This window comes from Myotis nattereri (genome assembly GCF_964212035.1).
Source record: "Myotis nattereri genome assembly, chromosome: 1".
In the NCBI taxonomy this organism is placed as follows: Eukaryota; Metazoa; Chordata; class Mammalia; order Chiroptera; family Vespertilionidae; genus Myotis; species Myotis nattereri.
This window is the reverse complement of record NC_138075.1, coordinates 190,329,017-190,356,223: the sequence shown is the minus strand read 5'-3', so window position 1 is coordinate 190,356,223 and position 27,207 is coordinate 190,329,017. Positions and strand designations below refer to the sequence as shown.

The window sequence follows — 27,207 nt, the reverse complement described above, 5'->3', positions numbered from 1 at the left end:
AATATGTACGTTAAGTCTTTAAATTAAACATGTTTGAAATGTTTTATATATTTAATGATTTTTTTTTTTATTCTACAGGAGCTTATAAGAAATTATAACGGGCAGTAAATACTTGTTTGCATTTAAAACTGAAGCAGTGTTTTGAATATAATTTTCATTTACTCTATTAATATATCACATGTTAAAGAAATGCAAATTTGCCATTATGCTCATAAAATGGTATGGTACACAGTAGGTGCTCAAAAATTTTTTATTAAATTAATTAATTAATCAGTAGGTGCTTTAAAATTCTGTTAGATTGGGGAGGATGCATGAATGAGTTGGTGCATTATTCACATTACGTTGCTTTCTGGAGGAGGTAGATTTTAGGCATTTGTTTTACCTTTTACTCCATTTTAGAATTTTCTTTTTCAGTTCAACATGCAGCTATTCTAATATCGGTCATGCTTATACAAATTATAATGATCTATAAAAGGTAGAAAATGTGTCTCATTCACAATACTCATAACAGTGTTTGACCACAGTAGGTGTTCATAAGTTGTTATATAATGCATAAATGAATGACTGGAATGGCATAAAGATTGAACTATTTAGAATCACATAAAGATAATGTTCCCTGATATTTTTGTTGACATTTCTAAGTTGGCAGTCAGGTAAATAAGTGCTAATGAAGTAAATCTTTTCATTCTGTGCATTCCCTAAACTTGTGTGTTTTTCTTCTTTCTCAGTGGCTAATAAAGTCAAATTTCAATATTCCAGCTGCCCCGTGTGAGCCATTTGAAGACCAACAGATACCAAGCTCATGGTTTGGTTATTTTTTATGTCTTAGTTTACTGAAGCTAAAAACCATTATATTTTTTCTATTATTAAAATTAACTGTATACATATACATATACATATACATATACATATACATATACATATATTTAAAAGCTTTGATTCATGAATAATGACCATTAGTTAAGCTCAAAGGCAAACTTGCATTTCAATAAAAAATGTTGAAAGAGCCCTAACCGGTTTGACTCAGTGGATAGAGCGTTGGCCTGCTGACTAAAGGGTCCCAGGTTCGATTCCGGTCAAGGGCATGTACCTTGGTTGCGGGCACATCCCCAGTAGGGGGTGTGCAGGAGGCAGCTGATCAATGTTTCTCTCTCATCAATGTTTCTAACTCTCTATTCCTCTCCCTTCCTCTCCGTAAAAACTCAACAAAATATATTTTAAAAATATGTTGATAAACATAATGAATTGGGGCTAAGTAACATGTGCCATAATTGATCTGGGATTTTAGTAATCCATGCTAAGGTGTTCTGCTACCACTGAATAATCAGGACCTGACAAAAATAAGAAGGTATTTTTTCCAGTACGTCTAATTATAGTGATATTAAAGCCTTAATGCTCTTATAAATTCAGAGAGAATGTGGAGGTATTGGAAAGATAAGAGCTTTTTGATAGTATTAAGGGCATTCTTGTAGTTAAGTGATTAGGAGAAGATTTAAAATATTTTTTTTCTTATAATAGGATTTCTGTAGCAGCCAGTACTATCCTTAGGTAAGTTATCCAATTTTCCTCTTTATCCTTTTATTCCCACTTTAAACACTATTTGCTTTCAAAGACATGAGGTGCCAATCCACTTATAGTGCAAATTTGAAATTTACTTATCATTCATTAAACAAAAGTCATTTTTTTATTTTTAATGAGTGCCTTTTAACTTAATAACTTTATATGATATGTGTAAAACCACTATTCAATCCTCCTTTGGAACTCTAGGAAATAATATAAATGTGACTAAAATGTTGATAAATATATCTTTCTGTTCAATAGTCTAACAAAATTCTTTCAGCATGTGTGGTAAGAAGACATTTTTTCTTGGTACTGGGGTACAGAAGTAAACAAGATAGAAATAGGCCTGATTTTATGAGTCTTAAAGGTATTTCATAAGTAATTATACATATGATAACACTAGGAATGAGAGTTATGAGAGTGAACATCAACACCCAGTTTAGACTGGGATGTCAATGAAGACTTTTCCATGGAAGATGAATCTCTGCTGAGTTGTAAAAGATTAGTAATATTATCCAATTAGAATAGGAGTATTGCAGTATAGAGGGGGAAATCCTTCCATAGGACCAAAAGAAGTGGCGAATAAACAGGGAGATGAAGGAAGTTAAAGAATTGATCAGGCAGATAATAGGAATCAAGTGACGGAGTTAAAGTCAGACAGGAAAGGAGACACCAGGTTATAAACACCTTACAGTTGTGACTTGGGATTTTCATGAATGAATAAAAATGAGCAGGGGAATAATAAGATCAAAGTGGTGTTAAGGAGACATTTCACAGAAGTATGGGTAACAGATTGGAGAGGAGCATATATAGAGGCAATTGGCCATTTTGTTTCTATTGCATTGATCCCCAAAAGGGCTCTGTTGCATGACAAGAGTGGTTCTAGTGGCCAGAGATAAAAGAGAATTCAGGAGGGAAGTATGAAGTGAAATAAACCAATGGTCATAGATAAGAGTAGGTAAATTTAGGAGGGAAGTATGAAGTGAAATAAACAAGATTTCATGGTGTATTTAATGGGTCAGATAAGTGAGGAAGAGATCTCATGACTCCAAAGTAGTTGGCTTAAACTGCACAGGAAAAACTGGTGCCATTTTCTCATAGAAAACACTAGATATAAAATGTGTTTGGGGAAGGTGAGGATTATGTTTAAAGCATTATTTAATTTGAGGTTAGCTGACTATCCAAGTATTTTTATAGAAAGCAAAACTGTGGAGTTCAATGCAATCCAATACATAATATGACAAAACCAGAATTTTTAATTGCATTCCAATCATGGTCCCAAATCCAAATGGGATATATGCTACTAGACAATCTTAGTATTACTTTCTTCATTAACTTCAGTTCCTAGCCTCAACATGATTATTAACTTCAGTTAATTTCAGCTCCTAGTATCAACGTGATTATTTAGTAATTTCACCTCTTTCTTCTAAATCCTTATAACCTCTGTTCCTTTGTGACGCCTAGCTGGTATACTTGCCTGCGTGCTGAAAAAACAGAAGGCATAAGAGATAAACTTCATTATTTTTCTACCACCAAATCTCCAAACATATATACACTTACCTACCCTCTTTATCTCTCTTCCTGTTAAATCTTTGCTCCCATCTTTATTTGAACTTTAACTAGGAACCCCATAACTGCCATCTGAGTGTAATCTTCCAAGTCAAGTGTCTATTATATTTTTTGCATGCTCTCTGTCTCTCTCTCTCTCTCTCTCTCTCTCTCTCTCTCTCTCTCCCCCCTTTCCTCTTCCCCTCCCTCCCATATACACACCTAGTCAGTCAGTCATTCACATGAGCCCAATACAATGAAAACGAAGCGAAACAAAACAAAGAACAACAGCGTAACTATCAATCTTACTTGATCTAAGTCTCCCTGTAGCTACCAAGAGCTTTGTTCTCCTTCAGAACATAATTTCTTAAATTATTTTCCATACATGTATCTCTAGCTCAGTTTAAATCACACACTTACACACTCCACTCCTCTGAAAGTACTCAACTAAAACTGCTTTTGTTAAGATTGAAGTTAGTTCTCTGTTGCCATACTTCTCAGCAGCATTTGATCAAGTCTTGTTTTGTGAAATTCTAGTTAATTTTACTACAAAATGCTAGTATGGCCTACATATGTCCACATACTATGTAAGAAAAGCTTCAAACGTGGCCTCCAACACTCAATATTTCCAGCCACACTAACCTCCTTGTAATGTCCTGCACTTGAGGAACTTCTCTATCTGCCTCTGAATATTGCAGGAAAAACATTTTTCACTCTTTCTGTCAAGCACTGTGGCAAGGACTGTTTGCATGGTGGTGAGAAAATAACAATTGTCCTCCACAGCCTGAAGATACAAGATATTTGGGGAGACAGGTAATAAACAAGTAATCATCAAAAGGAGCAAAAATTGACTTTTTACATTTTAATCATAATAAGAGCAACGTTGTTTAATGTGACACTTGCACATTACCTACATATTATTTGGAAAATACTATGCAAGTCTATTTAAGTTTGGCAAGAAGCAGGAGGAAAACTGCATGCTACATTGACATGTTTCATTAGACTATTCGGCATGCTCTGGAAGGAAGGACACTATTTTTAGTAATTGTTATTCTATGCATGCTTCCTGGCAAATTTTAAGTGCTACCCTGTACATGATGCTTGTGCTGAGCCACATGGTTACACATTTTTTCTTTTCATATCCTTTGGAACTTTGAATCATTTACTTAGTGTCTCTCTTTGCAGATAGCAAAATTCTGTCATAATTTTATGGGTGTGAATTCTCATCTGCTCCCAACTCATATAAACATTCTGGACTATGGAGTCTGTTCATTGGATTTTCATCATACATAACATAGTCCCTTGTAGTATGTACATGCTTATCAGCATTTATTGGTGAGAATAGTACATTTGTATACTCAGGGTCTAAATGACATAGTAGAAACTTAACAAAAGCTGGCCAACATGAATTATTTAAATATTAAGTCCAGGCAAGTAAAAAAATAATATGTATTACATTTACATTTGCTACTTTAGTCGTGTTTCAGATACAATCATCACTCTAAGTCTCATATTTACTACTGTATTTAATAAACAAGAATGTTAATGGCATCTATTCGAATACAGTTCTTAAATCTAGCCAGAAAATGCATGTCATCAATATGAAATTGAACAGAGGCTTTTACATTTGTTAAATTGTGGAAAGGTGCCGTATAATCTTATTGGGAACTTTTTTTAAGTTCTGAAACCTATCATAAATGATTAAATTGACAATTTAAGATGTTTTACACATTTTAAAATAGTCAATTAAATTACTTTTAGTGTTTCAAAAATAGTTCACCCTTAAAGATCCATCGCACTTGGAATGCCTAAGTGAATTAATCTGATAATTCAAAGTCGACATTCCAGAAGCATGGTCACCAAGAAAATTAAAAAGCAAGGTAATGTAGAGAACATTGTTTCAGTAATTTAGAATTTTATAATTCTCCCCATTAGAGTTAAAATGCATAAACCATTTTAAATATACACTTTTAAATATGCAAAAGAAAAGTAATGAAAATAAAAATGCAGACTGTTGCCTATAGTGTTCAATATATAATTGACCTTCAAAAGTGTTAAATTTATCCTATTATGTTTTATTAAGAATGACAGAAAATCACTATGAATAAGATTTTTATTTCTCTCATATATGAATTATCAGAGGATATAAGCTAAGTCAAATTTATTTTTTAAATAGATTTTTCAAAATGAGAGACCTGCACATAATTTAGTCCAGCTTAAAAGATGTGTTTATTAAGAAAAGCAACATAACACAACATGCTATAAGAAAATTACAACTCAAAATATATCCAATAATATTTATACCAAAATTCAAATATGATAGCATATTTATTCTCATTTGTAAAATTGATGCTCAGTATAAATAAAAAGGTGGTATTGGGTAAAAAAAGGATACAATTAAAATAGGCTTTAAACTAGGAATTCTAAAATTTGGTAATACCTCTTCAATTCTTGAAAACAGAAAAAGGAGAAAGATCCTATTTAAGAATTTAATATGGCTGGCTAATTAAAATATAAGTTTAAATTACTGAAAGCAATATGTTAACTCTAATATTAGAAAATAACATCATAGAAGAATAAGAATACTATCGATAAATCTGTTAAATCTCTCTGTACAGATATATTTTTAACTTAGGCTCACAAAATACTGGCATAAGCTCAAAATTTTATATAATATTTATAAATGAAGAATAATATTGATTAGGTTATATATCCTTCACATATTCATTCATTTAAAATATGTAATAAACTAGGCTTATGTATCATAAACAATACTGAACACTGGACATATACTTTAATTAAGACATTTTCATTGCTATTGTGTCATTAAACAACTTAGTCATGTATGGTGGTTGCTTATATGTTGTCTGGCACATACTTAGGTATTAATTAAATGTTTAATGCTGTTAAAAGTTAATAATTCAAATAAAAATAATCCATTCTAATACTGATATTCCTCCCATAGTTTAGGATAAGAAATTAATCTCATCTAGAATTTGGAAGAGCAGATCATCCTTAGTAAAAATGTATTGTGACCGATATCACTTCCTGCTTTATTGCTAAGATTGGAACTTACATACTTCATAACTAATAGCAAAGTTAAAAAATACACTTAAAATTTAAGACACTGAAGATAGTCTTGAGAACATCATGCTAAGTGAAATAAGTCAGACAGAAAAAATTAAGAACCATATGATTTCACTCAAATGAGGGATATAAAACTGAAAGCAACAAATGAACAAACAAGAAAAACAAACAAAAACTTATAGCCAGCCCTGGCTTGTGTATTTCAGTTGGTTGGAGCACCGTCCCATACACTGAAAGGTGGAATGCTTAGGAGAGGCAACCAATGATGGTTTTCTCTCACATCCATGTTTCTGTCTCTCTCTGTCTCTCTTTCTATTTCTCTTCTTCTCTAAAATCAATGAAAAAGATATCCCCAGATGAGGATTAAAACAAACAAAGAAATAAAAAACCTTCATAGACAGAGACAGCATGGTGGTTGCAAGAAGGAAGGGGGATGGTAGGGCCAGTAAAGAGTAAAGGAGATCAAATATATGGAGATTTGACTTCGGTGATGGGCACGCAATGAAATATACAGATGATGTATCATAGAAATGTACACTTGAAATTCATATAATCTCATTAACCAATGTCACCCCAATAAAATTAATTTAAAACATATATTGAAGAAAACAATCATATATATTAAAGAGCTAATATGTTAATTATACCGGATAGCCGAATATTCTTCCAGACATCCTTCTGGACAAAGCTGGGGCTGCCAGAGCCTAGGCAAGGACAACCTTCCTGAATGGCCAGTGGTGGGGGACGGGGCCAGTGAGCCTGTGCAGCCAGGCCAGCCATGATGGTCCTGGCACCCCTCCTTCCACAGAGGCAGTGGGAGAGGCGGGTGGCACAGGCCTGGTCCCGGCACACCTCCCTTCTACAGAGGTGGGAGAGGGGGCTGTGTGGTCCCAGCGCCTCTGTAGAGGTGGGACAGAGCATGACCATGGCACCTCAACCTCCCACAGTCCCTCCCCTGGCTGGCCCAGCCCCGATCATCCCCCTCCACGAGTGGGCAGGGACAGCGCTAAGGAGCAGCAAGCCAACTTCTGGTTGAGCAGTGTTCCTCCCCCGTCCCCCACTAAGCTAGAAGCTGGGCTCACAGCTGGCTGGCAAGCACAGTGGCAGTGGCGGAAGCCTCTCCCACCTCCGTGGCAGGTGGGTGGTAAGGAGCGAGGGGTCCTGAACTGCAAGAGCCTCGACTGCAAGAGGGATGTCTCAGTGCCGGCTTAGGCCCGGGGGTATCTGGCCTAAGCCAGGAGGTGGACATCCCCCGAGGGGTTCCCAACTATGAGAGGGTGCAAGCTGGGCTGAGGGGACCCTGCCCCCCCTGCCCACCCAGTGCATGAATTTCGTGCACTGGGCCTCTATTGTTTATATATTGATATAAACAATTTACAAAAAAAAATGTAGGACAGAATGTTTGTCATGCTCAAGTAAAACACATTGAGTCAATTACTGTTTTTGTTTATTTAAAAATTATATTTTATTGATTTTTTTCAGAGACGAAGAGAGAGAGATAGAGTGTTAGAAACAATAATGAGAGAGAAATATCGATCAGTTGCCTCCTGCACACCTCCTACTGGGTATGTGCCCGCAACCAAGGTACATGCCTTTGGCCGGAATCGAACCTGGGACCTTTCAGTCTGCAGGCCAACGCTCTATCCACTAAGCCAAACTGTTTAGGACTCAATTATTGTTTCTGTCAAAATTATTCCTTGACAAATAATGTGGCTTTCTAAAATATAATAGGTAAGCTGATCTTAGTTTTACAAGTCAAATTGCAAGAGTATTGCAGCATATTCATAGAAAGACATTCTGCAGTATGTGGTAGTACATCTCCTCACTGTGGTTACATGGACATGCTTGAGGTAATAGCATCTAAACCATGAGGCTCATGTGGGCTTATAATGGACTGATGCATGGCCCTTAAGATGCAGACAATTATAAATCACAGTATTATTATTTTATATTTATTTAATCCAATCTCCACTAAAATAAAAGCCTAATAATTTCATCATTTTTTTCAAAGGCTTCTACAAATCAACTAGATGTTTATCTAAAATATCTGCATACTTATCTAAAATGATAGACTCCGTGGTATCTCTCAAAGCAGAGGTGTTTTCCCCCCTTAAATATAGATTAATTTAACTTCTCTACCATAATAAATCTCTATAGCTAATTTTAAAATTTTACCTTAATTAATTTTATCAGATATTTTTAATATCTCTATAATTTCAATAGATACTAGATGCTGAGTGTTTTGCTCTCTCGAACAAATAAATGTGAATCAATCCATGTGGTAGTTCGCTCCAATGAAGTGTGTATAGGATATGTATAAGAGCCTGTGTGTGAGAAAACACTTTTGATATTTGGATACGTATTTTCCATTTCATCTGAAATTTTAATTAGATTAAGATGTGCAAGTTCGTGAGGTGTATTTCTGCTGTTTTTAAAATGAGCAGAATTAAAAAAAAATACACTGAAAGATTAGAAAAAGTTGGTATAAAATATTTTTGAATTAAACTTTGTACCTTCTCTACTTTCAAACATGATTCTTACTTTTTCAAAGATATAAACAAAAGCTATCTATCTGAAAACAACTTAATCTTAACATAAACAAATATTATATGGAGCTGTTTTATAATGTTATTTTGGTCTATGAATGAATAGTGCTATTGAATAGTCTTTCACAATTTACATTCTTCCTAAGTAAGGATCAGCTATTACACATTTCTGATGAACCCAGTTCTTGCTAAATTTGTATGTTAGAAGAACACAAATCAGAAATTAAGTTAAATCAAGCTAAGTGGTTATTTTAACTGGTAAATCTGGTATTTTCTTTTATTATGCTTTCAACAGGTGAAAGCATTAAATTCAAAAAGTCCAGGGGATGGCTGGATTAAAAAACATTGAGAAAATGGATTTTCACATCATTCTGTTTGAAGCACTTAATTGAAAATATTTTCAACATATTTTCATGTGTTAAATGGCTATCCAAAGTGTGTAATTCTTTTATGTTTTCACAAGCAAAGCTCATGTTTATAATTATTTTATAAGTTTAGAGAAAAGCCAGAAATCCATGCTTTTGAGAATAGATTTACTCTGGAAAATTGAATGAAAGGTGGAACCTGTGAATAAATATTAACTAACTAAAAACCATAACACAAATTTTAGCATTTGTTTATTGATAATAAAACATATATTACCTTTCCTAGAATAGAAGATATCCAAGTATCCCACCTAGAGTTTTTTCTCATCATAGGCAAGGATTATTTTACTGTGCAGCTGATTTAAATATGATGGCATCTAGGCCTTTTCACCTTGTTTCATATTCAATATGATGAAAAATTAAACACATGAAATACTGTTGTATCGGCTTTTAGTGTTTCCCTTCATTATTCAGAGGTTCAATCATGTGTTTTTCTAAACAACACTCACGATAATGTGAATGTTTATTGCCTTGATAGGTGGGATGTACAGTTTAAATATCAAGCTGGATGATTTATCCTGTAATTGAAGGAAAAACTTATGGGCCATGTATTTGATTTGAAGTATCCATTATTTTAGAATCAGGTAGTGAAAGCCAGTTTGTTTAACTCATGTCTGCATGGTCATAAAATAAGTTCAGTTATGGGTCCTGACATGAATATGTTCCCTTAATGCAATCCGATTTCTATGAAGGGACAAAAGCATCCAACACATTTGTTGAAAGTAGATGCAAAGTCTGGCTCAGGGTGTGAGCCTTGACAGCTAAGGTAAAAATAATGTTTCCCGTTATGAACACTTTTTCTTGTACCGTTAGGCATTTACATCTTAATTCACTGACTTAGAAGACAATAGTGCATGTGTAACAAAATTATATCTCCTTTGATAATATGAAAAAGTACAAAATAAATATGTAATGCTTTGGAATAAAGGATAAGCCATTATTTGCAGTATAAATGCATTAGTTATTAATTATTAGTTATTAGTTATTTTCCCCTTAAAAATCAAGCAACATTTACAACAAAAGGAAAACATATTCTTCACTCCAGTCAGAGATGTACTTACCAATTGATTATAATTTGAGATTACAACATTAACAATGCAATGCTCTAAAAAGCATAGATTGATGGTGGTTCCTCAAAAAATTAAGAATAGAGCTACCATACGACCCAGCAATCCCTCTACTGGGTATATACCCGAAAAACTCAAATCATGTATTCACAAAGGTATATGCACCCTTATATTCATTGCAGAATTATTTACAGTGGCCAAAACATGGAAACAACCAAAGTGTCCCTCAATAGAGGACTGGATAAAGAGGACTGGACATATACACAATGGAATACTACTCAGCCATAGGAAAGGATGAAATAGCGCCAGTTGTAACGACATGGATGGATCTTGAGAACATTATGCTAAGTGAAATAAGTCAGTCAAAAAAAGCTAAGAACTATATGATTTCACTCATATGTGGTATATGAGTGAAATCATGTAGCTCTGAAACTCCTGAACACAAACAGCAATGTGGTGGCTGCCAGAGGGAAGGGTGTAAGGGAGAAGGGGGTCCTAAAATATAGTGACAGAAGATTTGACTTTGGGTGGTAGGCACACGGTGCAATATACAGATCTTGTAACATAAAAACCCACACTTGAAACCTATATGTTCACGTTGACCTATGTCACCCCAATAAAGTTTAAAAAGCATACAATGATATAGAAGATTAACTGTAACTAGTGTCTAAACACTATAATTTTCCTTGAAACAAAAGAAATATTTTAAAATTACCCTATTTGAGAGAAAGTATACTTGGAATGTAAGATGTGGCATATTTGCAGTTATGAGCATATATACAATGAAGGGAGAATCAGAGAAAACATAGGACATACAATTATTCTAAATCTGTTTTCTCCAAATTGTACACTGAAAATTAAAATGAATTAAGCCATTTTGGGAATGATCAATCCATATCTATAAAATGTTCTTTTGAATTGAAAGTCTGTGAATTAGAAAAAGCAGCTGGATAATGCAGTTCATTTGGCAAAAGCAGCCATCTATTTGCCCCTAATTTTCAGTGTGCAAATGTCCTACTGGGTCTCAAATTAAACAATTTCAGACGTCAACATTTAGGGCATAATTTTTTATTCACAGAATGGGAAATTCGTGACCAAAATAATTTGGTAGAGACTATCTTTTAATTATATACCTTATTTCAAAACCCTTTACCCAGACAATCTCTGGCATATATTTAATGGAAGCATATATTACATTATTTTTATTTATATATGCTTAGCTCACATATATTTTCCTCCTCGTTTAATATAATCAGTGCTATAGAATTATTCAATCATATCCAAAGTTTATTTTTATGCCCTTGCTATCTGGAAATTTCTATTTCAAACCCAGATTGGCTTTTGGCTTTTTTTCAGAAGCTATAGCATGAAGGAGAAAACAGCCAGAAAAACAATAATTCTAAGTGACTGATCTCAAAGGATGATTAGAAAGCAGAATCTTTATGTTGTAATAAAAACTTAGACTTTAAGGTTATAATCTTAACCCAATGAGATTATATTTTAAAGCATATTCCTTTTACACTATCCCTTTATGATCACCATTGTGCCACCATCTCTCCAAACATTCTCTTTTTTATAACTACATGACATAGAGATTATAGTAGTAGCCATACCAATAAAACGAAGGGGCATATTTTAGGATGCCCACTAGTGTCAGCAGTGAGTACAACTCCATGCAGATTCAGATAATTTAATTAGCATAATAATACTACACAAGTCAAAGGTATTACTACTTGCATTTTATAGGTATAAGTCTAAGCAACATATCTAAATTCTTACAACCAGCAAATGTAGAACCTGGAGTTCAGTGCAGTGAATGGGGTAACACAGCTAAGGTTCTTACCATTGCTCTGCTGTCTCCCTGACAGGCTGTGAGGCACTGGAAAACAGCCCTTCTGCCCAATTAACCATTCTCAAGGACTGAGCATAGTGGAGGACATTTCCAGTGTAATTCTGGGAAATCTCAGGTAATCCAGACTGCTCTCAGCAGGATGTGAATTTACTACTTTTTTTCTCCCCATTGTATTGTCCATAGTGCCTATTCCTCAATGCAGTCTGCTTGGCCACACACTGTCTCCTCTTTGGTTAGAGAAATGTGGACTTCAAGGTCACACAGCAATATCACTTTGTATCTGTGAATCTTGAGAGATGATACTTTATAACCTTGAGATTAAATTTATCTGTAAAATAGTACCTTCTTTATGTAAGTACTACAGAGTTTTCCATAAATTTTACAATGAACCATTTAATATTAATTAAATATTAACCAATATATAAGGAACATTAAGCATAAGTGAACACACCTAACTTTGTCAAAATCTATCCTATATGCAAACCTTAAAAATTAATCTAAGGGCAAAAACTGAAAAATAAATAAATGCTCCCCCAAAACAAATTTTTCAAAAGCCAGATGTGTGGTGGTTTACTAGAACTGAGAGTCTTCAGTTCTGTGATCAAGCATGCCATGCAGACTTTTCTCTGAGCCGACAGAGAAAGAGGGATTCTCAAATTATGATGTGGTTTATACAATTGGAGCAATTTGTGGTTAGGAAATATGACATTTGGGAGAACTTATTTGGATGATTTATGTCACATGTGTTTGTTCTACCCACATTTTAGGATTCTAGTCTAAAGTAATAAGAAGTTACAAATGTTGTTTTTAAGAAGCAACTAAATATTCTTGATAGATTTTCAATTTGTGTGAGCACATGATAGTAATTTTTTTTTATTTTTATAAACTATTGCTCAGTCATATTGCATATTTAAATTAAAGTTGAAAACAGAATCATTCTTAATTCCATTGCATAGTGATGTCTTTCAGATAAACACTTCTAAGCACTTCTGAGTTACTTTGTGTGTTTATGTGTGTGTGTGTGTGTGCATGTGTTTGTGTGTGTGTGGTTTCTTTAGGTTAACTATAACTTTGCCTAGTAACAGGCATCAACTGAATTAACTGTTACATCATCCTATATAAGAGGCTAATATGCAAATTGTCCCCTCAGGAGTTTGATCGACCAGGAGTTTGACCACTCACTATGACGTGTGCTGACCACCAAGGGGTGGCGCAGAACGAAGGAAGGCCCCAGCCGCAGCTGGCAGCCAGCACCTGGGGGCAGGAAGGCCCCGGCCTGCAGCAAGCAGCCAGAGAAAGGAGGCCCTGGACAGTAGCCAGAAGGCCCGATTGGCCCTGATTGCCAATCAGGGCTAAAGGCCTTACCTGTGCATGAATTTCATGCACCGGACCTCATTTAAAATATTTGGAAAGGTATTTCAATAACTAATCTTTGCCTAGTAATTTAAATTATTTTACTATGTATTACTTCGGAGTGCAGTTTTGTCATGAGAAATCAAAAGGGTTTAGTGAGAAACTACTTTCAATGTATATCTATATCTACTTATATAAAAACCCTGGGTGTAACATCACGTCCAGAAGTGCAACCAAGTGGAAGGAAGACAGTTCTGCAGGGGTCATCTTGGAAACGGCAGCGCCCTACCCCAGCTGTTTCCCAGAGGGCAAGGTTTAAGGCAGGAACCGGCCCTTGGAGCTGAGTGTGGAAGTTTTGAGTCTGGCGTTCAAACAGACCCTGACAGTAAGGAGGAGGCAGCCCCATTTCTCACAAATCTGCTGTTGGATAACTTGCAGACTGTGGCCTGTCAGCCAGGAACCCCATTCACTTGCAACCCAAATCCTGACAGGAGAGAGGAGGGAGCCCCTCACGGAATCCACAGGTGGCCAGCTTGCTGTCAGGGGCCTGCCAGCTGGAAATCCTATTCACCTGCATATCTGTATAAAGTTATAATACATTATATTAGAGGTTGTGGTGGTACTGTTTTACCCACAGCATCTACAGGAATTGCTGCAAATTTACTTCTCGGTGGAAGCACCTTTCATTTCCAATATAAATTACTGATTCCATTAAATGAAACTTCAATTTCTAGACTCAATATAAAGAGTGAAGTTGCTAAAACTATTATAAAGGCCCAACTTATCATTATTGATGAATGCACCCTGGCATCCAGTCATGCTATAAATGCCATAGACAGGTTACTAAGAGAAATTTGAATGTTGTATGTGGTGGGAAAGTTCTCCTTCTTGGAGGAGATTTTTGACAATGTCTCAGTAGTGTACCACATGCTATGTGATCGGCCATAGTACAAACGAGTTTAAAATACTGCAATGTTTGGGGATGTTTCAGAAAGTTGTCTCTTACAACAAGCATGAGATCAGAGGATTCTGCTTATAGTGAATGGTTAGTAAAACTTGGGGATGGCAAACTTGATAGCAATTTTCATTTAGGAATGGATATTATTGAAATCCCTTGTGAAATGATTTGTAATGGATCTATTATTTAAGCTACCTTTGGAAATACTATATCTATAGATAGATAATATTAAAAATATATCTAAACATGCAATTCTTTGTTCAAAAAATGAGCACGTTCAAAAATTAAATGAAGAAATTTTGGATATATTGATGGAGATATTCACACATATTTGAGTGATGATTCCATTGATTCAACAGATGATGCTGAAAAGGAAAATTTTCCCATCGAATTTCTTAATAGTATTACTCCTTTGGGAATGTGGTGTCATAAATGAAAATTGAAAGTGGGTGCAATCATCATGCTATTGAGAAATCTTAATAGTAAATGCAGTCTTTGTAATGGTATCAGATTTATAATCAAAAGATTACGACCTAACATTATCGAAGCTGAAGTATTAACAGGATCTGCAGAGGGAGAGGTTGTTCTGATTCCAAGAATTAGTTTGTCCCCATCTGACACTGGCCTCCCATTTAAATTGATTCGATGATGGTTTCCCATGATGCCAGCATTTGTGATGACTATTAGTAAATCACAAGAACAAACTCTAGACAAAGTAGACATATTCCTACCTGAAAAAATTTTCGCACATGATCAGTTATATGTCGCTTTCTCTCGAGTTGGAAGAGCATGTGACGTTACAGTTAAAGTTCTAAATATTTCATCACAAGGGACATTAGTCAAGCACTCTGAAAGTGTTTTTACTTTTAATGTGGTGTACAGGGAGATATTAAAATAAGTTTAATCACTTTATCAATCATTGTTTGCATCACTGTCGTTTTTATATCATGTTTTTGTTGTTTTTATATCAAAACAACATGTTTTTATTTCATGTTTTTGTTGTTCTCATATCATGTTTTTGTTGTTTTTGTATCATGCCTCTGTTGTTGTTATATCCTTTTGTTACTGATTATTTATTAATAAATTTATATATTATTTTCATATACATTTTACTAATTTCCTTTCATCTCTCACACTTCTATTATAGAGAAAGGGCAAATAACAATATTAAAATATCTCTACTAATTAATTCTGTTTTAATGTGCATGAATTTCGTGCACCAGACTACTAGTATATATATCCTATCTAATAAAAGATAAACATGGTAATTAGCGTACATCCACTACCCTTCCCATTGGCTAATCAGAGAGATATGCAAATTAACTGCCAGCCAAGATGGCGGTCGGCAGCCAGGCAGCTTGAAGCTAACATGAGGCTTGCTTGCTTTGGTGACGGAGGAAACCAACGTTCCCCGCCTGCCTTGCCAGCCTCTGAGCTTGCAGTTTGAAACATTGTTACAAATATAGAAGCTAAACCAAACCCCAGAAACCAGCTTTCAGTGAGCTGGGATCTCAGAGCTGGAGTTGATACAGTGTTTTGATTATAGAACCCAATCAAACCAGATACCTGCTTTCAGCAGCAGAGGCCTCAGACCTGGAGCCAGAGCTAAAGCTGGCCCAGAATAAAAAAGAAAAAAAGGAGTAGTTGGGAGTTTCAGTCACCTGCCAGCCTGAAAACAGCCCTCAGTCCCTCACCCAGATGGGCCAGGCACCCCAGTGGGGACCCCCACCCTGAAAGGTGTGTGACCAGCTGCAAACAGCCATCATCAGCTCACCCAGGCTGGCCAGGCACCCCAGTGAGGACCCTCACCCTGAAGGGTGTGTGACCAGCTACAAACAGCCATCATCCCCTCACCCAGGCTGGCCAGGCACCCCAGTGGGGACCCCAACCCTGATCCAGGACATCCTTCAGGGCAAACCAGCCAGCCCCCACCCCTGCACCAGGCCTCTATCCTATATAGTAAAAGGGTAATATGCCTCCCAGCACCGGGATCAGCGGAGCCACGAGGCCTCTTGGCCCTAAACCGCCTGATCGCCCTGCGGCTCTGTGTGTGACAGGGTGCGGCCCCCCCACCCCCTCCCCCATGGGCCCTACTTTTTGTGTGACGGGGTAGAGCCATAAACTTCCCATCAGCCCTGCCCTGAGTGTGAGAGTGGCAGCACCCCAACCCCCTGATGGGCCCTGCTCTGTGCGTGACAGGGGGTGGGGCCGCAACCTCCCCAATCGGCCCTGCTCTGAGCCCGAACAGGGGCTGCACCTAGGGATTGGGCCTGCCCTCTGCCACCCTGGAGAAGGCCTAAGCCTGCTGGTCGTTATCTCCCAAGGGGTCCCAGACTGCAAGAGGGCACAGGCCAGGCTGAGGGACCCTCCCTCCCCCCTGAGTGCACAAATTTTTGTGCACCGGATATATATATATATATATATATATATATATATATATATATATATACATACACACACACACACACACACAGACATATGGTTAGTATGCTAAGTGTCTGCCCAGGTAGTGACACCACCTAGCAATACTTGGCTTCCTCTCCCTAGTGACTAGACTCCTTGGAGTTTCTTCTGCCCAGGAACACAACTTGCTATATAGCCAGGTGGAAACATTTTACACTATAACCAAATGTCTGTGAAGCATTTTCCTGTACCTCATCTCATTTGATCCTCACAGAAGTCCTGGAGTAGGTAGATAGAGGACTTGGTAGAATCCTATTTTCTTTTCATTAGCCAGAAAATGGAGATTTAGAAAGCTTAGAAACTTGACCCAACTGAAAAGAAGAAATGGTGGACCTTGAAAATGACTTCAGGTTTTCTCACTGCACAGAATATAGTCAAACACTGCTGCAGTTAAATATTTTACCCTTTGTTCTCCCTGCGTGATTTACAATAATAATCTGCCCTGTGTTGCTGACAATTACCTGAAAGAGAAGTTGGGGTGCTTCACTAGGCTGGAAAAAAGTTTAGTTAGCTACATCAGAACGTAGGCCTAATTAAGCAAGTTTATTCTATATCTATAAAAGGCTAAGTTGACTCGCACATGCCCAATACATATAAAGCTCTTGGTGGCACCAATTGCACATGTGTTTCCATCTGTCATTGTCGATTGTGAATTTTATTGATACTTTTATTATAGAGAAAGGGCAAATAGTGATATTAAAATATTTCTTCTAATTAATTTTTTTTCAATGTGTACAAATTCATGCACCAGGCCACTAGTCTATACTAGTCTATATAATAAGAGTCAATATTTGACATTTACTGAATACCTACTATATTCCTATCATAAATGATTTTCATATATCATGGCACTGTACCTCTCATTTCAACCCTTTCCTCATGAATTGTCTTTTCTTCATAATTCTGCACATTCCCCCTTTTATTGATCTCATCTCCCTTACTTCCATAATTCCCAAAAACCTTCCATTGTGATTCTTGGTATACTTGGAATTATCAGCCAACTTTCCTTGATCCTCAAACTCTTTCATTTTCCCTTTATACTTTTGCTTTAGTAAATACACAATTCTCTCCTGATGACACTCACTCTTGGTGGTAATGGTATCTCTCTCATATGCTTTCCTACCCATGAACTTCCATATGGGGCAACTGTCCCTTTCTTTTCACTGTGCTTTCCAGACCATTCTCCCTGTGGCAGATTTTATTTTCTACAGTAGCTGCTGCAAGGTTTCCTATGGTATCTTTTTTTTTTGAAGCCTACTTTTTTTGGAGGACAGGCAAGAACATTTAAATTCTACTCTCTTAGCAAATTTCAATTATATAATATAGTGTTATCAACTATTGTCACCATGTTACCTTTGAGAGTAAAAGCAAAAGATGAAACCTGAAATGTAAAAGGTGTTTTTTTTTTCCATATCCCAGTCCCCACTATATTTTCTTCCAATGTTTACATTTACTTTTTTATGACTAAGTTTCTATCAAAATTAAAGAAAGCTGAGCTTGTGGAGTAAGCTTTATAGAAATGCCAAACCTAAACTACTGTGGCCCAGATCATTTGAGAGTCACTGTTGCTTAGATTTGCTCAATAGGGAAGCAAAAGTAAACATTTCCCTTCCTCTTCTTTACGTAATCCAGCTACCAAGGCCACCCTGACAAATCCATTTCCCATTGCCTGCCACCAACTTATTATAAAGTACAGCCTGCAGCAAGTTCAGCAGTAGCTGTTCAAGCCACCACTATCTGTGCTTCTCAGATTTAGAGCTGACAGAGCTGGATTTCTGAAGTTCCGACTCTGAAGTCATTATTGTAACTTAACTTTTCCCTTAATTTTAAACTTCACAGTCCATTGAAAAATTCCTTTTTTGCTAACAAATAGTTGTAACTCTCAAAAAACACACATCTTTGGAACTTAAACCAACAGAAAAAAAAGTCTAAGATCTCACTAACTGAGTAAAATGGGCTAGGGGTGCTGAACAACTTGAGGTCTGTCCTGGAGCTGCCTCTGATGTGTTCTGAATCTTCCAAGGAGGCTCTGGTTCTTTTGTGCCTCAATTCTCTGAGTTTATTTTGTGTGGCCCTGGTCTCCTGGGTTCTTCTAGGTAACTGATAATTGTAAATAAACTTTATAAATACACATGTTATCAATAATTGCATCTGACATACTCAAAGTCAACATCCTTTCATACTATTCTCATCATTTCCATATATTTTTCAGGATACCTCAGTTCCCAGGATATCACCTATATAGTGATTTAAAGTAAAATGTGCAATGTGAGACCACCTAACTTAGGTTGTATGAGTTCCACTGAATCATTTTAATTGCAATGAATTGGATGAATGGAAAGCAAAAGTGAAGAGTTAATGAATTCTCTGCATTTTAAAATATAATTAAAAGAACAATCTTGACCCTTTCCAAATCCACTCTGCCATTGCCATCGAATATAGCTATCTGGAGTACTCTGTCTTGCAAGTCAATTTTTTAGAAGCATAGGATCTGAGCTCTGTGGATGTGGAGACCAGGCTTAAAGTGTCCTCCACTTCATCTAATATTTACATTACAGAAACATCTGGGCCTCCGAATGCATATGTACAAATGATGTAAGATTTTTAGTGTAACAGAACCAGCAGAGGAACCGGTTTAGTTCATGATTGACTTATAGCTGTTTTCATCACACCACCATCATATGCCCATGAAGCTTTCCACACAGATCATACAATCTGTTTTTCATTAACTCTTCATTTCTGCTTCCCAGCCATCCAATTCACTATAGTTAAAATGATTCAATTGAACGTATTCAACCTCAGTAAGGCGTCTCACATTACGCATTTTTTTTTAAAATCACTCACTATATAAGTGATACCTTGGGAACTGAGAATGTATCAAAGTGTTCTAAAAAGCATGATTGATAAAAAAAAGGGCAAGGGTATAAAAGAAAAGCATCACTAGGTGGCTGCTAATTTAGGATCAATTTAGTGAAATTTATTGTTTTCACAATCTATCTTCTCTCCTTTTAAAAATATATTTTTATTGATTTCAGAGAAGAAGGAAGAGGGAGAGAGAAATAGATACATCAATGATGAGAGAGAATCATTGATTAGCTGCCTCCTGCACGCCCCACACGGGGGATTTGCCCTGATCAGGAATCAGACCATGACCTCCTTGTTCATAGATCAATGCTCAACCACTAAGCCAGGCTATCTTCACCACTCTCGATAATCACAGAATACCAGTAGACTAATGCAATATATATATTTGCAATGTATAGTTAATAATACATACAATACATTATATAGTGTAACATTAAATATAATAAAGCACAATATAATATATAACAACATTGTATTATGCTATATATATTTATTTTGAATTGTATTATTTATGCTGTTATATGCTGTATATATATCTATATCCATATCTATATCCATATCTAGTTATATAATATATATTGCCTGGAGCTCACAAAAGTAGTAAACATTCAAAACAACTCTGAATATTTTTCCTTTTTCCCATGGTTCATGTAAAATAATTCCTAATCATACATAGTCACACTGATATGGTTCTTGAGCTTTGAAGCAGCAAAGTATGAAAACAAAGATTAGTAGTATTTCCCTTGGCCTGCCTGATAGTTCATCTCTCTTTGCTATTGGAATGAAGGGGATCTGGCTAATAATCCTGCAATTCGTTGGGTAATATATGACAAAATGTCCAGTTAGCTGGGACAAAGACACATTTTGAAAGTTTTGCAGCACAATAAAAAACCATTATTTTATAAACAAATGTACAAATAGAAAAGCAGTTTTAAAATGAGTTTGCAAATCTGATTCTGTATAATATGTTCCTTTATGAAATCATTTAGGTATCAGAAACCAGGAGCTATCAATGTAGAAAAGAGGCTTTACAAAGAAAACTAAAAGTATGTTCCAAAGAGCTTTGATTTTGTTCAGATTCCTCTTGATTTTGTTGTTATTGTTGCTTCTAGCATCCCCTGAGAAAGGCAAAACTACTGACTAAGAGATTGAAATACAGAGGATGCCTACAGGCAAGGTTTCTGGTTCAAAGGAGTCTTTTACCTAACTTAGAGCAAAGACAGCAAGAAATGGTAGATGCTCCACCTTCACACCACAAGAGCAAAGGTTATTAAGCCAGGACCCAAAGACTCTTTTGAAAACTTACATGTAAATATCACACAACAGAATGCCTAGAAATAATTAAAAACATTTAACTAGAGAAACAGCTAGGTCTCCCCTTCCCAACAAAATTGTAAACATATTTTTCCTTTCACTATATTTTTATTGGCCACAGTACTCAACGAAGTGTATTAAAAAATAGAAGTGGGATTTTTACAGAGAATTTAGACTAGTGAAATTGAAATATGTATCAATAAAAATTTTAAGAGATAGCCCAATTGGTGCAGCTCCCTGGTTAAGCGTTGACCTATGAACCAGAAGGTCAGGGTTCAATTCCCAATCAGGGCACATGCATGGGTTGGGACCTCGATCCACAGGGGGGCCATCCAGAAGACTGCTGACAAATGATTCCCTCTCATCATTGATGTTTCTCTCTCTCTCTCTCTCTCTCTCTCTCTCTCTCTCTCTCTCTCTCTCCCCCTTCCTCTCTGAAATCAATAAAAATATATTTCAAAACTTTTTTAAAGATAAAATATTTTGAAGTGGCTGAATCAAAGGAAAAAGGAAGCTAGAGACAAAGTCTATAGAGCAAAATAAATACTGTGCATTGTCTATTTAGGCAGAGATGACTAGGTAGAGGAAAATATTTTCTTCCAAATGTTTAACACATATCCGTTATTGTTGCTTTATACTTTTATAGTCTTACAAACATCTTCCCTATCCTATTTGTTGTCTGTACTTTTATAGCCCACTTACCACATTGCTCAGTTTCATAATTATTTTTCCGTGTTTATATTTTCTCTTCAAACTCTACCTTTGTAGAAAACCAGAGCTGTGTTGTATATATTTCAGCATATCTGTTTGGCTTCAGATAAATTTCACTTAAATGAGCCAAAGGTAGTATTACAAGCCTCTAGATAAAGAAAGTTAAATATTTATAGATGCCCATATAGCACACTTTATAACTTTTATTAGTTGGGTAATTTTAATGTGCTTAATTTTGAATGAAGTCTAGTAATTTTCCATATCAATGAAGGAGATTTTTCAGTATCCACACCTTTATTTTCCCAAGAAAAAGAACAGGTTTATGGCAGCATAAGTACTGAGTATATAAGTAAATATGACAAATCTACTAGCTTCCCCTATAAACCAAAGGAGGAACTCCTAAATTTTGTGTTTATAAAGTATCTAATCCTTCAAAGAAATATCTGCTCAACTCCACAATGCCACATCATCAAAAAGTCACATGTTGTTCGGGATGTAGTATCTGTTATTTTTCCTGTCTTAAAAATATCTTCAATAACCTGTCATCTCCTAATTTCCATGCAATGTCCTGTGTGAATCCTGGGCCTTAAGAAGTGCCTGTATTTGAAGGTAACAGAAGATTTTCTTAAATCTTATAATTATGCAATTTCTATCTACTTAAAGACTATTAACTAGATATCTATTGGAATTGCTAAATTAATGGAGTGTCATTTGGCAGGTAATACTGTGATTTATTTTAAAAGTCACCTTTATGACTGGAGCTGTAGAAGAGAAATAATGTAATATCATTTCATTCATTTGTTCATTAATTCATTCATTCCTTTATTCATTCAAAAATATTTTATTATGTAGTCCCTGAGCTATAAAATGATAATAATACAATTTAAAAAGACAGATTTAAATGTTATCATGAATTTAATGTACAACTTTTCATATTTAATAGTGGATTATTTTCATATAATATATATGTTTCTCCTGTTTACAGCAGTTATCAATCTGTTTGCTACAAGTCTCCTCCTGCTCTTAAACTATGCAGTTACACATCTGTGGCCTATTTAAGTAACCTACTACACCCTTTGGAACCATAGAAAAGTTATTTACTATACTCTAAAGAGCAGTGATTTCTGCCTTAAAGTGTTCACGTTTAAAAGAATGAACTTCCTCAAATGAAAAACATAAAGAAATAAATACACGATGACCTTACTAAAACACACAGGCTCATCATTTTCTCAGGCAGAAGCCCCCTGGCATGAATAAACCATATATATACTGATGTAGGAATACTGTAAGAATAATCAAAGGTACAGCATATAAAATGTCTTTATTTCTTTGCTTCAAACAAGTACCATGGGAATTTTTCAGAATCTGTTGTTCTGTATCAGCGATTTTCAACTGATGTGCTGCAAGAATTTTTAAAATATGCCATATTTGACTATTTAGTCAGAGACACTGACCTCTTTTCTCTTTTATTGTCAAATAAAAAAATGACAACAGTTGAAACAATAATTCTAGTAGCCAATCAGTGTGAGTGAATCAAAATTATACCTTTTTTGGTCAGATCAGCAAAAATATATTTTTGGTGTGCTGCAGAATTTTAGTAATTAGTTTATGCATGCCATGACATGAGCAGATTGAAAATCACTGTTCTAATATCTTTATTTCAGGTGCCAAACAAAGATGTTTTGAAAAATCCCTTCATAGCTATCTACTCTCCTAGGCAATGAGGTTATATAGATGAGTAAGACTGCCTTAACTTGATACTGCCAGTTATTGGGCAAATTACCCTCTCTGAATTTGTTTCCTTATATAAAACATAGTACACAGTACTACCTCTCTCCTTGTGTTACTGTAAAGAACCATAGCAGTATTTAGCCCAATACGTGGCACATGCTAAGTAGTCAACTGATGATAGGTATATTATTTTTCATTTATCAAAGTTATTGGTGTTTGATAAATGTCACATTTGGGACAATTCTGAAAGTTCAAAAGATATTATTAATACTTCACAAATAGAAAGGGAGAGATATCAGAACACACGGCCACGACATGACTATATGCCTATGCTAAGCACCAGGAACACAAAATGAAAAAAAAAAAAAAGTATCACTTACATTAGTTTAAGGATTAGTGTCCCTTAACACTGGTTATAATTAAATGGCAAGAGGGGTAAAATCATTAAAATAACCCATCTCTTGTAATTCTCATTTTATGTCAGAGAACTATAATGCTTTCAAAATAGTTTTATTTCCTCTGTTTTACTAGTTATACCTAATAGAGATTTACACATTATGAAGTCTAAGACAAGTTAATGCAAAGCAATTCTTTCCTTAGTGAATTTCCATTTTTTATTACAATAAGTATGTACAGTAGCTCAAAATCAGTTAGGAAAATGAAATCAGTGCAATCTCTGACATCTATTTCAGGTCACCAAAATACCATGAAAGCCACATTTCCCATAGTTGTAGGTCATCTCAGCCATTTACCAACTTCACCAAGTGACTGAAAATTCTTCTGCCTCATTTCCAACTTCTCAGAAAATTACAGAATTCCCCTCATTTTCATTCTTTTTGTCTTCTTATTTGTCTTCAATAAAAAGGCAATTAATCCAGGTAATAAATTTTCAAGATATATTGCCAGGTATCTCAGAGTAGGAAATAAATGTCTACTGCTATTAAACATAAAAATCTTGTTCATTCCTGCCCTGACTGGTTTGGCTTAGTGATTGGAGCATCTGTCAGCAGACTGAAAGGTCTCAGGTTCCAGTCAAGGGCACCTACCTGGGTTGCAGGTTTGATCCCTGGTCAGGGCATGTGCTGAAGGCAACCAACCCATGTGTCTTTCTCACATCAGTGTTTCTCTCCCCCACCCACCCTTCCACTTTATCTAAAAAAATCAATGGGTGAGGATTAATAAAACAAACAGACAAAGAAACAAATCAGGTTCATTCTTACCTATAGTTGGGAAAGTATAAATTTCAGCTACCAATTTACAGATATCAGACTGCAAACCATTTAAAGTATTGATATTACCAACAGTTGGTGAGAAAGTACTAAATACAGGATTTGTACATACTGCTAAGAACAAGTACACTTTGGAGAGAAATTTTGCAGTGCAGTAGTCCCCCTTTATCTGCGTGGGGATACTATCCAACAGCCCCATTGGTTGCCTAAAACTGCAGGCCGACCATACCCTGTGTACACTGTGTTTTTCCCTCTATACATACACACCTAGATAAATTTTAATATATATGTTAGGCACGGTAAGAGATGAACAACAGTAATGAATGATAAAATACAACAATTATAACAATACACTATAAGTTATGTGAATGTGGTTTCTCAAAATATGGTACTGTACTCACTCTTCTTATGATGGTGTGAGATGATAAAATGCTTACCTGATCAGATGAAGTGAGGTGAATGACACAGGTATTGCAACACAGCATTAAGCTACTGTAAGGATTACTTCAGCACAAGCACTGCGACACTGTGCAGGTGGATCTATAGTTGAGATGGCTACTAACTGACTCACAGGCAGGTAGCATATACAAGTGGATAAGTTGAAGAAAAAGATGATGCACCTTCTGGGTGAGATGGAACAGGAAGGCGAGAGATTTCATCACAATACTCAGAGTGGTGTGTAATTTAAAATATATCACTTGTTTATTTCTGAAAATTTCCCATCTATTTTCTGAATGGATAATTATGGGTAACAAACTGGAAAGCTAAATTCAACTTCTATATGTATCTCGAAGAGAAGCATACATGTGTAAAGACTCATGTATTAGCATGTTTTTCATGCAACTGCTGGCAATAGTGAAGAGAAGTGAGAACTAATCTATAGTGGAATATTACACTTCAGTAAAATTTTAAAAAAATAGATATCTATTCACATAAGGATGATGAAAAAATTATGTTGGTGGGAAATGTATACATGAAATATTTTCTATTTACCTAAATTTTATTAAGCTCATATAACATTATTATATACTGGACACACACACACACATGACATACACATGAAGCACAAAAAGTACATCACTTCAGGATAGTGTTTACCTTTACAGAAGGTAGGGCCTCCACTCTATTTTTTTAATGAAAGAATAACCAATAAAACAATAACCCTGAAACATTTATTATTAAGCAGGATATTTTATCTGAGAGTGCTAACTCTGCTAGAACTATTATGTGCTGGGAGTATAATGTTCAGGCATCTTCTTTTTAAACATTTTATTTAATTACATAAATGTTTAAGGGTTTAGTGTTAATTGCTCATTTATTTTTATTTTTTATCATATGTTCAGATTGAAAGGAAATCATTTTACTCATAAATGGTAGCACATAAAATATTTCCTAAGCCATTCCTTACACAATGAAACAATCTTACTAAGGATGTTTGCAAATATAATTACAAAAAGGGGATGCAGTTAAGCATTTCTCATTGGTAAAGTATTAGGTAATTGACCCAAAACACCACAGAAGAAATGAGCAGATTCCAAATTTGGCCTAATTGATAAACAGTTAGATAAATTTGGCATCAATACTTGCAAAGATAAAAACATCATTATTTCTGTCCTGGCTGGTGTGGCTCAGTTGGTTGGAGCATGTCCCCTACACCAGAAGGTGACAGGTTAGATTCCAGGTCAGGGCACATACCCAGGTTGTAGGTTCAAACCTTGGTCAGGGCGGCATGTTCCATGTTTCTCTTCACATTAATGTTTCTCTCTCTTCCCTTTCCTCCCTCCTCCCTTTCCTCCCCCTCCTTTCTTTCCTTCTATAAGATAAACTAAAAACATCATTATTTCTTATTTTAACTAGTCTAATTATTTTACTCAAGTACATTTATTCACTCCTAAGAAAGATAGTGCACTTCTTTCTCTCACCTGTTTTTCCTTAACAACAACAACAACAACAAAAATAGTCTTCAGTTTTTCCCTGTTGCTTAAATCATATCTGTGTAAAATTCAACTTTTACCCTCACTCACTCATTAAAATCCATCTTTTAATGTATAATTCAAGAATTCCCAAGAGGGAAATAAGTATTAAGGATACTCAGTGATATATATACTACATTCGTATCAACAAATATGTCAAATAGGAATTACTTTCATTTCCTTTTGTTTCATGTTATTTTTTTTCCTTCCTTGGTTGCAGAAACAAGTTCAATGAATTTTACTTCTGTTTCCATTCTTCTATGTAGGAACGTGGCCTGAAGTGAGCAGGAATAGGAGAGCACTAAATCGAGCACGTAAATCACTTCTTCCCTAGTTCCATAGCCCATTTAAAGAGCATCCTGGCACTAATGCTTGGAAATAATATACTGTCGAGCCTGGCGTAGCAGAGGCACTCTACTTCAAATTGCAGAACAGTCCAGGTGACCATGCAATTACAATTAACCTCCTGCCCACAGTGGCAGTGATGAACAGTCATGTCAGGATGGGTCTAGGAAAGTACGTAGG

At 35.6% G+C, this 27,207-nt stretch overlaps 1 protein-coding gene across 4 annotated transcripts in view; it reads right to left on the bottom strand.

Annotated features, from left to right (window-relative positions):
- EPHA5 (EPH receptor A5) overlaps positions 1–27,207 on the bottom strand; it is a gene marked incomplete at its 5' end in the record, with an annotated part of 343,025 nt that overhangs the window by 181,098 nt on the left and 134,720 nt on the right. The window lies entirely within an intron of this gene.